Raw genomic sequence first — 13,526 nt, forward strand, 5'->3', positions numbered from 1 at the left:
AGAGAGGCATAACTCTGTTCCATAATTTTTGCATCCAATAACAATGTTTTATTATGACAAGCCAAAAAAAAAGTCGGCATAAAAGAAATTGTGCGTTGTTTTTGTTTCGGGTTTGCAGCGCGTGATCTAATTAACTTCTGCGGACCTTAACAATGCAGAATACCAAACCAGGCCAGCCTCACCTGTGGGAGGGCGGTGGTGACCGTTGGCCACCGCACATGCACCGGATTCCATAAACACTCCTGGCGTCTTTTCAAAGATGAAGTGATCAACCCCTGGAGTGCCCCAGGGTGTGGATGTGCATGGCGATCACAGTTAGCTCAAATAGCCCTGCACTGAACCCAATAATTTCTATTTTATTGAAGTGTGTCTTCTGGAAGGTAACAAATCTGAAATTGGATGTATCAGGAGCTGGAGAAGGCGCAGCTCTCAGGGTTTCTTCCCGTGGCTGATCACGTTCGCCACTTAAGAAAATAAGCGTCAAAGTACTGGCTTTGTGATTTGGATGTGCTGGGGTTCGGCCATTCATTCCTACGTCTTTCTCCAGCTTAAGAGCCCTTTAGTACCTGATATTTTATTTCCAAGGAGGTACTTACGCCCTCTCATCAAGTTGTCCCTCAATCTTCTCGCTGCGAAGCCCGACAGACCCAGCTTTCAGCCTCCTGGCTTTGGCAGATGCGGGATGCGGCCAGTTTTACAGTTGATAGGTCTTGCAGCAGATAAAGCAATAACCGAGCACAAACCTGGTTCCTGAGCCAATGCTGTGAACAGCTAATGGCAATTTTTACTGGGCTCAAAACTGGAGGAACACAACTTCTACATAAATCTATGTGTTAAGTAGCACTAAGGGTGTATCAAAATCCAGAATTACCATCTAAGTGTTGAAAAGAAATTAATATTTTTTTCCCCTGGGTATCAGAGCATATGCAGGAACCAATGATTCAAGTCATAGTAATCTACATGTGGAAAGACAGAAGAAAAGAAACCAACAGGAACAGGCAAATAGAGATTTGGGTCTGAAATTTAACTCCCGCATAAATCTGGGTCTAGAAGAGTTGGGTCCACTGTAGAAGCATCTCTTGTACCGCGTGTGCCTGAAGCGTGTCTGTGCTGTCCGAAGGCTGTAGGACAACCCTGCACGCTCTGCTGCGCCGTCCCCTTGCTGTCCCATCTCGCTGACCGGGCGGCATCTAAGTGATTGCTGCCAGTCTCCGTTCTGAACAACGCAGAAAAAACTCATTTTCTTGACCTCTAAGCGTTGCTTGGACAGAATTATGTATTTTTAACCTTCTTAATTAATTACTCGATCAGTACACGGATAGCGCTATGGGTTTGTGTTTCTGATACCATCCTAATGGGAAGCGATGTTCTTTACTTGGGCACATAGGCAACAGATTTAAAATAATAAAAAAGGCTTTTTTCGAAGTTGGAGTGATACTGTAGTTAACCACATTATGGTTTAACAGGGCATGAAATAACTGTCTGCCTGTGGCACTGCCAGATCATCTCAGCAACTCTTGCAGCCAGAAGATAAATAGGTATCGTCGTCGCACGGATGGAAAAACACTTGCAAAGCCGACAGCCAAGAGCATCGATAGCATCCAAACAGAGCTTTGGGAACTGCGAGTAATAGGCAAGAAGGAGTAGGTTGGCCCGTGAAACTACTGACCAGCCAATTCTGAAAAGGGATTTGTATTAGTAGATTTAATAATTAATTACTTCCTGAGTGTCATCAGCATGAAGGCTCCTGCATCTTTCCAAGTTTTGGGTAAGGAAAAAAATGCATTTTGAAACCAGAAGTTTACACCAGATACTTGGGGATGTTGGTGTCCGTCGGTACCATATAGAAGGATTTGGTGAGCAAGGACAATGCTGCTAAAGCAGATTTAGGACATAAATAAGGAATACACTCATTTAAATAGGAATACACTAACTTCAATAAGTAAGGAATAAGAGGAACAAACCAATTAACCAGGCGGATGTTAAACGATAACTGCGTGAAATCCTCAAGCTATTGTCTTGGTTAGCATCACTGTGCATGAAGGGTTTGGATATTACTTGGTTAATCTGATGCACAATCCTGTTACAAATCGCTGGATAAACCAGAAAGGAGAAGGTAATTTGGCCTGTCCCTTAATATACCTCTCTGTGCAGTTCTTTGTGGAATCCATTAAAAATCTCCAGTCCGTGATCCTTTTTAAAATTCTAATTAATTAGGATCCCTGGTGATGTGTTCCTAATCAATTCACATAATTAAAAATTTTAACCAATAAATAATAGTAAGGGGAGTGTTGAAATAGCTTTAACATCATTCCAGACTGGTGCTGCTCCGACTGGACAGGCGGTCGGCTCAGCTGATGCGTTTGCCTTTCCTTGTGCATGAACCTTTCCAGGTGCCTATAAATGGCGCGTTCACGTGCATTCATAGTAAACGGCTGCTAAAATGAAAATGAGGTCATATTTTTTATAGCAAATTTCCCTCTTGTCCTCTGCAGTTTGGAAGGTCAGCGCTGATTCTGTTGCTCTTTATCCTCTCTTGAGGATGTTTTGGTGTCTTCAAACCCCAGCGCATGAGAGGAGTTAGAGAAAAGGGCTCTCAAACTGGGGGCAAAGCCGTGCCCTGCAGAGTCCCTCTCTGCGCACGAGCGACGCCGCCTGTGATGCGGCTTTGCCAAGTCACTGGCAGGAGCCTGACGCTGAACGAAAACCCGAGGGCTTCGGCAGCAGCAGCATCCGTCGGCGGGGACGCTCCCGCTCCTGTGCTGGGGCGGCGGAGGGAGCGGCGCTGCCGGCTGAGCGGTGACGCCACCGCCAGCAGCCCCGGCTCGTCAGGGAGGGGCCTTCGTCAGCGCTGATTTAGTCTGACACCACTAATTCCTGATCGGAGAGGTCAGAGGACAAGATGGATGCGCCAGAGCTCATATATTTGAAGTAACTTGTTCTCTCGTGCATAGATGTATGCTATCTCAGTACAATATGATGATCTTTATGAATTCCTTAAAAAGAAAAAAAAGGTAAAACTTGATTTAAGTCTTGTTAAGAGAGAAACTCCCTTGTGGAGATGGAGATGCCGAGTATCAATTTTGTATGCAGGACTTGTACTTAATTATTATCATAACAGTCCCTTAACACTATTACAGATTAGTCCACAAGGACAGGAATGGAAATTTTAGATTATTCAATTACTGCATAAACCCTGGGACATCACTGTCAAAACCTTGCAAAAGGCTTCTTTAGCGTCTGGGTCTGAAAATGCAGCGTACCTCAACTCGGGACCGCGCGGGCTGTACGACCTGGGTGATAATAGCGTCATTTACGCTTACAGCTTGCGAGCCGGGAATACGTGCTAAGAACAAGATGACTTTTCCTTTTAGTAAATGACCAAATGGGCTTTTCTGTATTATGTAGAATAACCCATCATGGAATATTAAACTGCAAAATGTTTTTACATCTCTCAATTCCCTGCTATTGTCGGTGAAATTTACTTGTAAGTTATTACTGGAGGGTGAAAGCAACTTCTGCGATCGCACGCTCAAGCAGCACTGATCTGGAGAACTATTCCTAGGACAGTCTGATCCAATTCACTTTAATTTACATGGGCTTTGCTCGCCCTCAGAGGTGAGCTGTGTAGTTTGCAAACTAATTAGGATTGCATTGTTCAGTCGGGCTGCTTAATGCATTCCAGAGAAATACTGCGGAATGGCTTTGGAGGAGAAATGAGAGTTTAATGTGAAAGGCTTTCTGGAAATATGACACACGTGTGCATACATTAACGCAAACAAGCGCAGCTCTGAAAGCAAAGGAGAAAAACTGCTGGAGGAGGAGCGGCAGTTTTTATACAAATCTACTCTTTATCATCACTACTAAGGGTATTTTCCTTACAGCTCTCCTAATATTTGACTTTTGCCACTTCTAACCAGCCTCTCCCTTAATCTCCCGTAACTCATCAGAGGGCAGAGTCCCACAGCATCTCCCCGTCTTTGCCGTGGCGTGCGCATCTCTGCAGTGGACACGATGGGCCGACGCTCGTACAGAAATGGGGAAGGCGTGGGCTCCTCACGAGCTGTGGTTGGACTTTATTCTGTGCCCAGTTCTAGGTGGTGTTTACGGCGTCCAGAACGTGGGGTTGTGATGGCACCGTAATGGTTCATGCATCTGTGGCAGGCCTGGGGAAATCAGAGAGTTGGTTTACCGTTTCTGAAGGGGAATATGGATTATCATTAAATCTGGAATGGGTCTCCTGAGAGTCTCTTCTGAAGGGAACGTACATATCAATAATTTGTTTTCTATATTGGGATCCTAATGTATTCGCTTGCAGTAGCATAAATTCACCGCAAATGGTCGTGGGTTTTGGCATCTTTTCCTAGCGCCCTATACGTGTCGAGGAGATTTTATTCTTCAGCAGACCTGTAACGTACCTAACTCATTCATTGTTGTAGCTTTTTACAGTGTATAACTTCAGCAATAAAAGCTTTCTTAATATCTGGGTGCCTCAGAATGAAGATTCAGCTGAGATCAGGGCCACCGGCTTGTGTGTGATGTTGGAGGAGATGCTCTGCCCAGGTCCAGCACAGTCGGGATCGCATCCGCTTGGAGCCGTGCCTCGGCAAGAAAATGGACGCGCTGGTTGGTGTTTTAGCAGGCAGGTGCGTGCAGGAGTTGTTTCTTCAGAGACATGCTGTTAAATATTTGGCTTTATTTCCTGCATGGACTAACTCATACCAAGCCACCGGTGCATTGCTCTGCAGCACTCTAGGAAAATGCATCTTTGGGAGAGAACTTTTAGAGTTGAAATACTCCAAACTCGCCGCTCACAAAGCAGGTTAGCGGCGTTATTACTTCTTGCACAGCGTGAGGGGAAAATGGATAATGGGTAGCATGAAACGTCAGCAGATTAAGGCAGCTGTCCTCGGGATGCTTCTGGTCCGACAGAATTAACTTGTGCGTGGGGCTCACGGAGATCAGGGGACCGCTGGCTCGGCATGGTCCCGCAGGCGATGCCGGCGTGGTTGGGGGGAAGAAAGAGAGTCCACCTTATTTCTCATTACCCTGGCACACACAAAACTGTCCTAATCGCAGCTCTTGCAAAGCAACTTGAGCCCGTGCTTGATTTTAAGTATTGTGTGCTGATACCTCTATTTGGTCGAAAGTCTGAAGGACTTTCTTGATTTAGCAGGAGGTAAATGGATGGAAGTGCAGCTGCGGGTTGCTTTTACTCCTGTGCTTTTCCCCCTTCTTAAATGCAGTAGCTGCGTAAGGGCCGTGCTGGGTTGGATGCCTCCCTGTTGGGGAATCCCTGTCCCCCATCTCGTCCCTTAGCGCGTGCCATGCAATGAGCTCCAGAGAAGGGCTTTGCTGTAACAGGTGAGTGAATATTTGTGGGAGAACCATTAAATCTTGAGATGCTGTAATAAGGCTTTTACGCTGCATTTTCTTCACTCTCTCAGCCTGGCAGGGTCAGTCCAGAATAATTAAATACCGTCTACCAGATGAAAGTGTTTCACTTGGGGATCGTCACTTTGTCTGTGAAGCTGGGTTACTGGGAGGCTTCCAGATGCAGACACTTGGTAAACGGGGGGAGCCTTAGACTGGAAGAAATGCAAATAAATTCACAAAGAAATAGAGTCTGTTTCTTACTCCTCCTTTTGCAAATAGTCTTTCCAGTGACATATTGGCAATGGACTGAGTTACAGCAAAAGCGGGAATGGAGGAGAGCTGCGGCGCAGAAAGAACGCTCGTTACATTTACTTTAGCTGATGTAACGCCAGGCAACTGTTTTTATGCTCAATTAGTTCACGCGTCGTTTTGGACACAAACCAGAATGGAAAACGTTTTTGGTTTTGGTTTTGTATGATTAAGGGGGGAAAAGGTGGAATAAAAGGGTTAAATTGCTTTCTCAGGCTTTTTCCCCTTGTATGTGATTCCTCCCACCATTAGTTTTGTGTGATTTCAGTGAGGTAAAGGATCCTTACCCTTCCTGATCTGCTTTTAACAAAAGACGGCTTCTAAAACTTAACAGATTGAACTTTCTTTTTTGAAAACAATTTGCTTCATGGCAACAACTGAGGGTTTTGCATAAACATTATAAAGCAAAGCTGAGAGCAAGAGCTTTTGGGATCGTGGCTCAGCTTGAGCATGTTTGTGTTGAATTTCAGTGAGAGATAAATGGTGTGGTGGGTTCAGCATTCGCAAACGTTGAAGCAGCAAAGGGTACTTGTAGGGCAGGCTTGGCTTATTTGCCTTAATTATCCTTGTGGTTCGAATGCTGTTATAGTAACGTTAAGCCTTGTGCGGCGTTACTGCTTGTACACCAGCTAGTATATTTTGTACACAGTGGAAAAAATAATCTGTGGGCTTTTTTAATACAGTTTAGCAAACGAAAATCTTTGTTGCAGTAAATTAAAAAAAAAGTGATCTTTTGACTTCAGAAGTAATCTTAAAATACATTGGAGAAGCACAGCAAAGGCATTTAGAACAGTTATGTGGCTTGTGAAGTTTCTGAAATAAGATGCCAACCGGCTACACCCGGTTACAGTGCATGGTATCGCTTTATCCAGTCACTGAAGGTTGGTGAAAACAGCAGAAGGGCTGAGAAATGGGAGTAAATGATATAATGTGGATGCGGTGTGGTACTGGCTGAGGAGCCTTCAGAGCCAGCCAGAAACGATGGCCGGGGGGGATTCTTTGAGCGTACGTGGGGGTCAGGACCCCTTTTTGGGTGATGGACCGGTGGCCCGTAGGCAAGTTCTGCCCAAGTCAAGGGCAGCCGTCCCTTCAATGCAAGGCAACAGGTTTGCGGTAGTGGTTCAGGTAATTGCTTTGTAATTGACTGCATCGCCTTTTTTTTCCCCCTGTTTAATAAATAGCGTGAATAAAGCTGAGCCACATGTGGTGGGATTGTAATTCAAATCCCATTCACTAAAGTCGGAACATTTTTCATTTAGCATGTAAAGGCAGTTTCAATGTAAATTATTCCAAAAGGATCTCGGTGGACTAATGACATTAGCGTCTAGATAGATTGAAATTGTTTGAGTAATTGATGCTGCAACTGCGCTACGTACTGTGGGGGAAGAGAGGAGGAACCCAGTGACGTGAGTTTGCGCGATCCTCTGTTGAGGAGGAATTGGGAGGCTGAATATTCTGGGTGGGTCTAAAGAAATGGGGTGACAAACATCAGCCCCTGCGTTGGGCGCCATGCCTCGGCATGGGTGTTATCCCAGTTTCTCCATCTTCCTCTTGATTTGCCTGCAGAGCAGTGGTAGACATCATACTTCTTTCGGGACCCCCCCCAAAAACCAAAATAAAACAAACAAAAAAAATTTATATATATACACTTATATATTATTTAGCCATCTTTATTGAATAAAACGTTAGAACAAGTGTGCAGACAGAAAACAAGCTAACGGGCACCCCATACCCCCCCCTGAAACGTGGGGCTTGTGTCACTGCAAAGGCTGTACAGCGCAAATACACATTGACATTTATATTGACTATTTCAGTTTAGGGAAATTCAAAATTAAATATATTTTCTGCCAGCTCTGTGGGAAAATCCATTTACGAAAACAAAATCCAATAGGAGATCTAAAGATTGGTGGCCAGAAATGAAATATTTTGAGAATAAAATATATGGAAATTGGATTGCTGGATCCATGGTCTCAGTTTGACGTGCTGGGGACTGGAGGTGGGAGTGGAGGTTTATTGGTCCGAACTTTATCCCAGTGTTTGCAATTTAGATGAGAAGGTTTACAGCAAAACAAAATAAACATACATACTTTTTGGACCAGAGACAGTGGTCTGCATTTACTTTTTTGACCACGTAGTTATCTTTCTGTGCATCTGTGGAGAAAGACTGACTCCAAAGACTGAAGCCTTTAATTGCAGGTCGCTCATCATGCACCTCCTAGAGCGTTTGAAGTGGGGTGCAGCGCGGCGAGGTAAAATCGGTGCTGTTCCTTGCAAGATTAAGAGGTTTCCTTTTTCTGTAGGGATCCCTGTGATTGCACGGAGGATCCAGATGCTGAAGCAGCATGTGCCTTGTAATCTTGTAATTGCATTGTGGGCTGTGACGGAGATAAGGGCTTCCACTGGAAATGAGGAGCCTCGGTGTCTCTGCGTTACGCGCCTGGGTTTTAATGTGTTTATGTTTATTTATTTATTTATTTCACGGTGTGTTGGAAAGGAAAGCAAATCTCATTTGCTGTATTGCTGCTAATTTTGTATGCATCAGAGGTGCATTAGACATTTTAATTTCCTGAGTTCCTGTTGGAAAGATGGGTATCATTACAGAAGTTGTCGCGGATGGAGTGAGAGTGCACTTCACTCGTAAGAGAAGCAAAAATGTACTTTATTGGTGTAGAACAGGGAGTTAATAAAGTTCAACGCGACAGCGGTTTAAGATTCGATGGCAAGGCACACAATTATTTACTGCACAGAGGACAGGGTCGGACAAAACTGTCAGGGAGACGCTCCCATGGAGTCCTGAGGTTCAGACAGGACCCCCTTGCTTTCTAAACTCCTCCTCAGAGAGGAGTCGAGGTGCGGCTGGGTCCAGTCCTAGTCCCAGACTTGGTCAACGGTTTATGTCTAAAGGATTACATATGCACAATCAATCCTTTATATCACTTAGCTAAGATTTCAAAGTTTAGCATGCTATTAGTCCCTTACCGAGGGATCTGTTGAGGTGAGGAATCTCTCGGCCTCGAGGAGTAACCCTGAGAGGCGTCGCTGCTCAAGGGGAGATCCTGGCGTGCAGCCCGCTGCCGTGCAGGAGAGCTCCAAGGGCTCTCGGGCCACTCGCTATTTACAGGGGTAAGACGATTGACTTATAGTCATATTTGCATATCAGCAAGACATTTGGATCACTGCTTCAGGCAGCTGTGGCCACCGTGGTGCCATCTGTCCTCAAGGTCCAGCGTAAGCTGGGTGCAGCCATCAGGATGACCCAACTGGTGGTCGCTGCTTGCGCGGGGCTGGGGAGCACGCCGCCACAGCAGCGTACGTGGGGAGGGGAAGCAGCAAGGGCAGAGTCGTGTCAAGGGCTTGAAGGCGCTGGAGTTCCTGAACAAAATCTGGTATTGTCCCCAAAGCGCACAGAGACGCAAAAGCTGGCAAAATAGGATTTCAGAGTGTGGCCCTGTCCTGCACACATGCACGTTTTAATGGCCACCGCTTTGTAGGATATTATTTACTCACCCTTTTTATAGGCAAGAGATAAGAATTAATTAGCCAGCTTTTGTACAACTCTTTGGAAATAGAAAGCATTAATTGCATACTAACACCCTGTTGTCAGAAATGAAAGGGAAACGCACCGCAGAGGAATGGGGCTGTGGTGGCCTGGGAATGCCGTCAGCAGAGGGTTCGCCTGCCCTCGCCTCGTACCCGCTCGGCGTCTCCACCCCGTGTGTAAAGTTGTTCCCTTTATAGAGCCAGGTACAGCGGGTGCGGCTGGCAGTGACGGTCATAGTGGTTCGCTTGTGCGTGCCAATACCCCTTTCACATGTTCTGGGTTGTAGTCTCCGGGAAACGCATATACCTGCTCTCAATGACGGTTGCATGAACGAAGTCTGGGGAGCTGAAGTCCTCCGGGATCCAGGTGGATGCTGTAACCGCGCTTGGATGCCGTGTGTCTGTGAGCAGCAGACGGTGAGAGTTGTACTTATCGGTTCAGCTTGATGCTTTGTCAGGGTTTTATAGATAGTCTCACTTTGGGTGCCAACTGTTTTCAAAATAAAAAAGTGCCTCAACAAGTTCCTGGAAAATAAACTTGTTGCAAAAAAAAACAAAGAAAAAAAGGCGAAAAGCAGGCAAGCCTCTTAAAAGGGCACTAATGAGATGTTGGCCCCTGCTAATGTAGTTGAGATAATGGCTGGGCATGGGATGGAGCTGACAGGAACAAGATCGTTGGTGTTTTCCCTTCGCTGGATATGCTGGCTTTGAAACCGTGGTACAGCCAGCCATTGAACAAACCAAATACTCTATTTCTTGGAATAAATTAACTGATGTTCTCGTGGGGACTCAGGTGGTTCAGCACTTTCCAGGAGACACGCAGCACCCTTGCGGGATAAGCTCATAGCCCAAGCTGAGACAAGTTACCCAGACCTCAAGGAATTAGTTGGAAAGAGGAGCTGTTCCTACTGCGTCTGCTGCAGGTCAAATCAGAATAAAAAAATCGTAGGGAGAGAGGGCTGTATTGTATCAGTGCTACAAGAATGCACAAGCCACGCTATCGGCGATTAAAGTAATGTAGCCAATGTAAATTACTGTATTTCAGAGGGAAAACTATTCTTCTACTCCCTGCTTGTCTTAGAATTGTCATGGACGCTGGGTTTGGTTCAGCAGTTGCCTCGATTTCGCAAGATCTCTTTTCAGTGTAATTGCACGATAACGCATTCGTCCGTTCCGGTGTTTCCACATTTCTGCTGCCATCGCGTGGCTGCCGGCGATTGTCAGCGCTCCCCGCACCGCGGGGACCCCGCTGCGTCCCGGGGGCTGCTCCCGGGCCCCCCGCAGCCCGCGTGCCCCCCGCAGTCCCCGGGCCCCCCGCAGCCCGCGTCCCCTCCGCTGCCAGCGCCGGCAGCGCCCGCCCCTGCCGCGGGCAGCCCCAGCCGTCCCCTCCCGTCCCGTCCCCCCCTCGGAGCTCTCCGCCCGCCCTCCGTGCAGCCGCTCCGGCCGCAGCCGCCTTCGCCTCTCTGGCCCCGCCGCCTGCGAGCGCCGCCCGGCTCGCTCGGGCCCAGCAGCTGCCGCTCTCGGCGGGCGGGAGCCGGCGGTCTCCTGGCACCGTGCGGCGTCCCCCCCCCGGGGGCTGCTCTATACCTCCAGCTTTACGTCCCGCTTGCATTCGAAGGCAGCGGGAGGCAGCAAATCCGCGTGCGTGCCCTGGGACAGAGTCCTCCGGGATGGGTTTGAGCGTCCCGGGCTTCGAGTCCTCTGGGATGGGCTTCGAGCCCTGCGGCAGCTTCTCCCCCGCCGCGGCGGGTCCCGCACCCGGCGAGCTGCCGGCCGCAACCGGGGGCCTGCCTGCCTCTGCGGGCGGTTTGGGGTTTGCTCGGGAGCGCGTTCCCCTGTGATTTCCAGGGCTCCCCACCTCTCAAGTGTGTACACCGGGGAGTTGGAGTACTGCTTTTAAAATGATTTTCAAAGAATAAATACCAAAAACCTGATAATGACCCAAAAATTCTGCAGATTAGAACCAGGGAAAACTTGAAGTTTGCTGTAATGGCAAAGCTTTGTAAAGCTATGCTTGATTTAGTATTTTGGTGAGTTCTCAAAAGAAGGTAAAATAACCCTGAACTTCTATGAGATAACTGGGTTTCACAAAGTTAACGATTCAGATCTCCAGATTAATTAATAGATTAAGTTAAGATTCGGATCTCCACGTGTGAAGTCCGAGGGCTGGTGCTGGCACGTCCCGGCGCGCCGCGGTTGCCCCCCCAAGGCTGTGTGCGGTGAGGTGGTGCTCAGCAGGGCTGTGCCGGGGCGCCCGTCCCTGAGCTCTGCGGCCCTGGCTGGCCCTCGCCAACCCGCCGCGGTCCCTGCCCTGGCGCTACCACCTGCACCTCTCCAGGACGGCTTTTCCTTGCCCGCGTGCGGCTGCTTCTTGTCGCTTACCGCAACAAATACGTTGTATTTTTCCATTAAAAGGCCCCGTGCTACTGAGGACTGCAACATTTTAGAGCGCTATAAATATGTTCTGAAGATTATGTCTTCTGTCTGACCTAAGTATATTCTGTAATACTGCGTGGGTGTTTCTGTTGATGGTTACACTTTGCCTGCAGTTTTTGTATGCCTGGTGCCGTAAACAAATTTTGAATAAAATGAGAATGAGGAAATATTTTAACGTTCAAGCACTGGAAGTTGGTTATACAAATGCCGTTGTTCTTGTTGCACTGCCTAATATTCCTGCTGCTTTTACGTTTTAGCGTGCATGAGGTAAGCAACAGCTTTGCCCCTTCCTTGTCCTTTTGTCGGTCAGGCTCGCTGTCATCCTTGGGGACAGGTTTCCGTTCGGTATGTAATGTCTTACTCGCCATGGCCAGAACAATTTACTTTAGCTTTTCCTACTAAAGGGAAGCGTGGTTTTGAGCTTAAAAAGATGAAATACCTTTTCCTTTCCTGCCTCCCATGTACTTCCCTTCACACGCGTCCTCTCCGAGACAGGAGGCCGTGTCCAACACTTGGATTTAATTTTGAACAAGAGAGTTTCCCTTTGTTCAGGTTTTTGCAGGCTATACGTAGCTCTCTGAAGGCAGAGCTGCAGACTCTTCGGAAAACATGAGTAGTATCAAGCATAACAAAACTTTTACAATCTGGTTGCAGTCTAGGAGATGGCATTTACCTCCTCTGCAACAGCAGGCACGGGACGATGCTGCCGCTGAGCTGCCCTGTGCTCTGCACCCAGCGACGCGGCTGCTACGCACAATGCAAAGCGATTAGGAAAATGAATGTGTCTCTCAACTAACGATCAAAATATCCATTTATAACATACCTGTTGGATTTTGACATCTGTCTGTCTTGACATTCAGCCTGTTCCTTTGGGTATCGGGCTCGGCTTGTGTTTTTTCTGGCTGAGCCTGAGATGCTGGCGGACTTGCTCTGCATACTGCGACCTTGTGTACTCAGGGACCGGCATCTGGAGCCCGGGAGAATGGCTTAGATTTTGGTCGCTAACGATGATGGTTTTTTTGGTTCATTGCTTCATTATCCGCCTGTCATTACAGAGAGTTTCATCCGGCTAAACGCATGAGGAGCAGTGGTTGTACGTTGTGTAAAAGAGTTCCCTGCGCTGGCGTCCCCAGCCTCAGCAGTGGCTCATAAGCGTCGGTGAGGGCAGGCAAAACTGCGTCACACACTGCTTTTGGTGGATGTTTGGTGATAAGATACGTGGTGGATAAAAGTAAATTTAGAGCATTGACAGCGGTATATTAACTTGAAATACCTGAAAATGGTCAGTTTCTTTTCCCTCTTGTTTTCATATTAAGAGACATGTTTAGACTTCAGCATCTTTTTAATCTCTCCTTGTTGGAATAATCAAAAGTATGTTTATAATTACAAAGACATGACCAACGTTCGTCCGTTAAATCATGAACTTCCTTGTGAACGCTTGCGAAGATTTCTGCCCCTGGCTCCAAGCCCTGTGGGCCAAAACCGCGATCCTGCCCCGTCTCCATCCTTAGGGCCGGCAGAGCGGGCAGAGAACGTTCCCAAACCCCAGAGGCCTTTCAGCGTCCCGTTCGTCACACTTCTGAGTTAACGCTTTTTGAACTGTAGCAATTGCATAGAATGTATGGAAGGGTTTCGATTACAAATCCAAAATCTGAAGGTTTATTAACGGCTGGAGGGCACTGGAATTTAAGACTTGCGTGTCGTCTTGTCAATTCACAGCATTTAAAAAACCAGTGGTGGTTGAGATGATTCTATGTATAGCAACTTTATTTGAATAGTCTGCATAGCTTGCAAAGTAAATATTAATTCCATTATGCTATAAACTGTTATTTATCATGACAGAAAGCCATAAAATTATTTTACTA

At 47.1% G+C, this 13,526-nt stretch overlaps 1 protein-coding gene across 6 annotated transcripts in view; it reads left to right on the forward strand.

The window, feature by feature from the left end:
- Positions 1-13,526, forward strand: part of CAMTA1 (calmodulin binding transcription activator 1) — a 330,409-nt gene that overhangs the window by 118,992 nt on the left and 197,891 nt on the right. The window lies entirely within an intron of this gene.

This window comes from Mycteria americana, chromosome 18 (genome assembly GCF_035582795.1).
Source record: "Mycteria americana isolate JAX WOST 10 ecotype Jacksonville Zoo and Gardens chromosome 18, USCA_MyAme_1.0, whole genome shotgun sequence".
NCBI lineage: Eukaryota > Metazoa > Chordata > Aves > Ciconiiformes > Ciconiidae > Mycteria > Mycteria americana.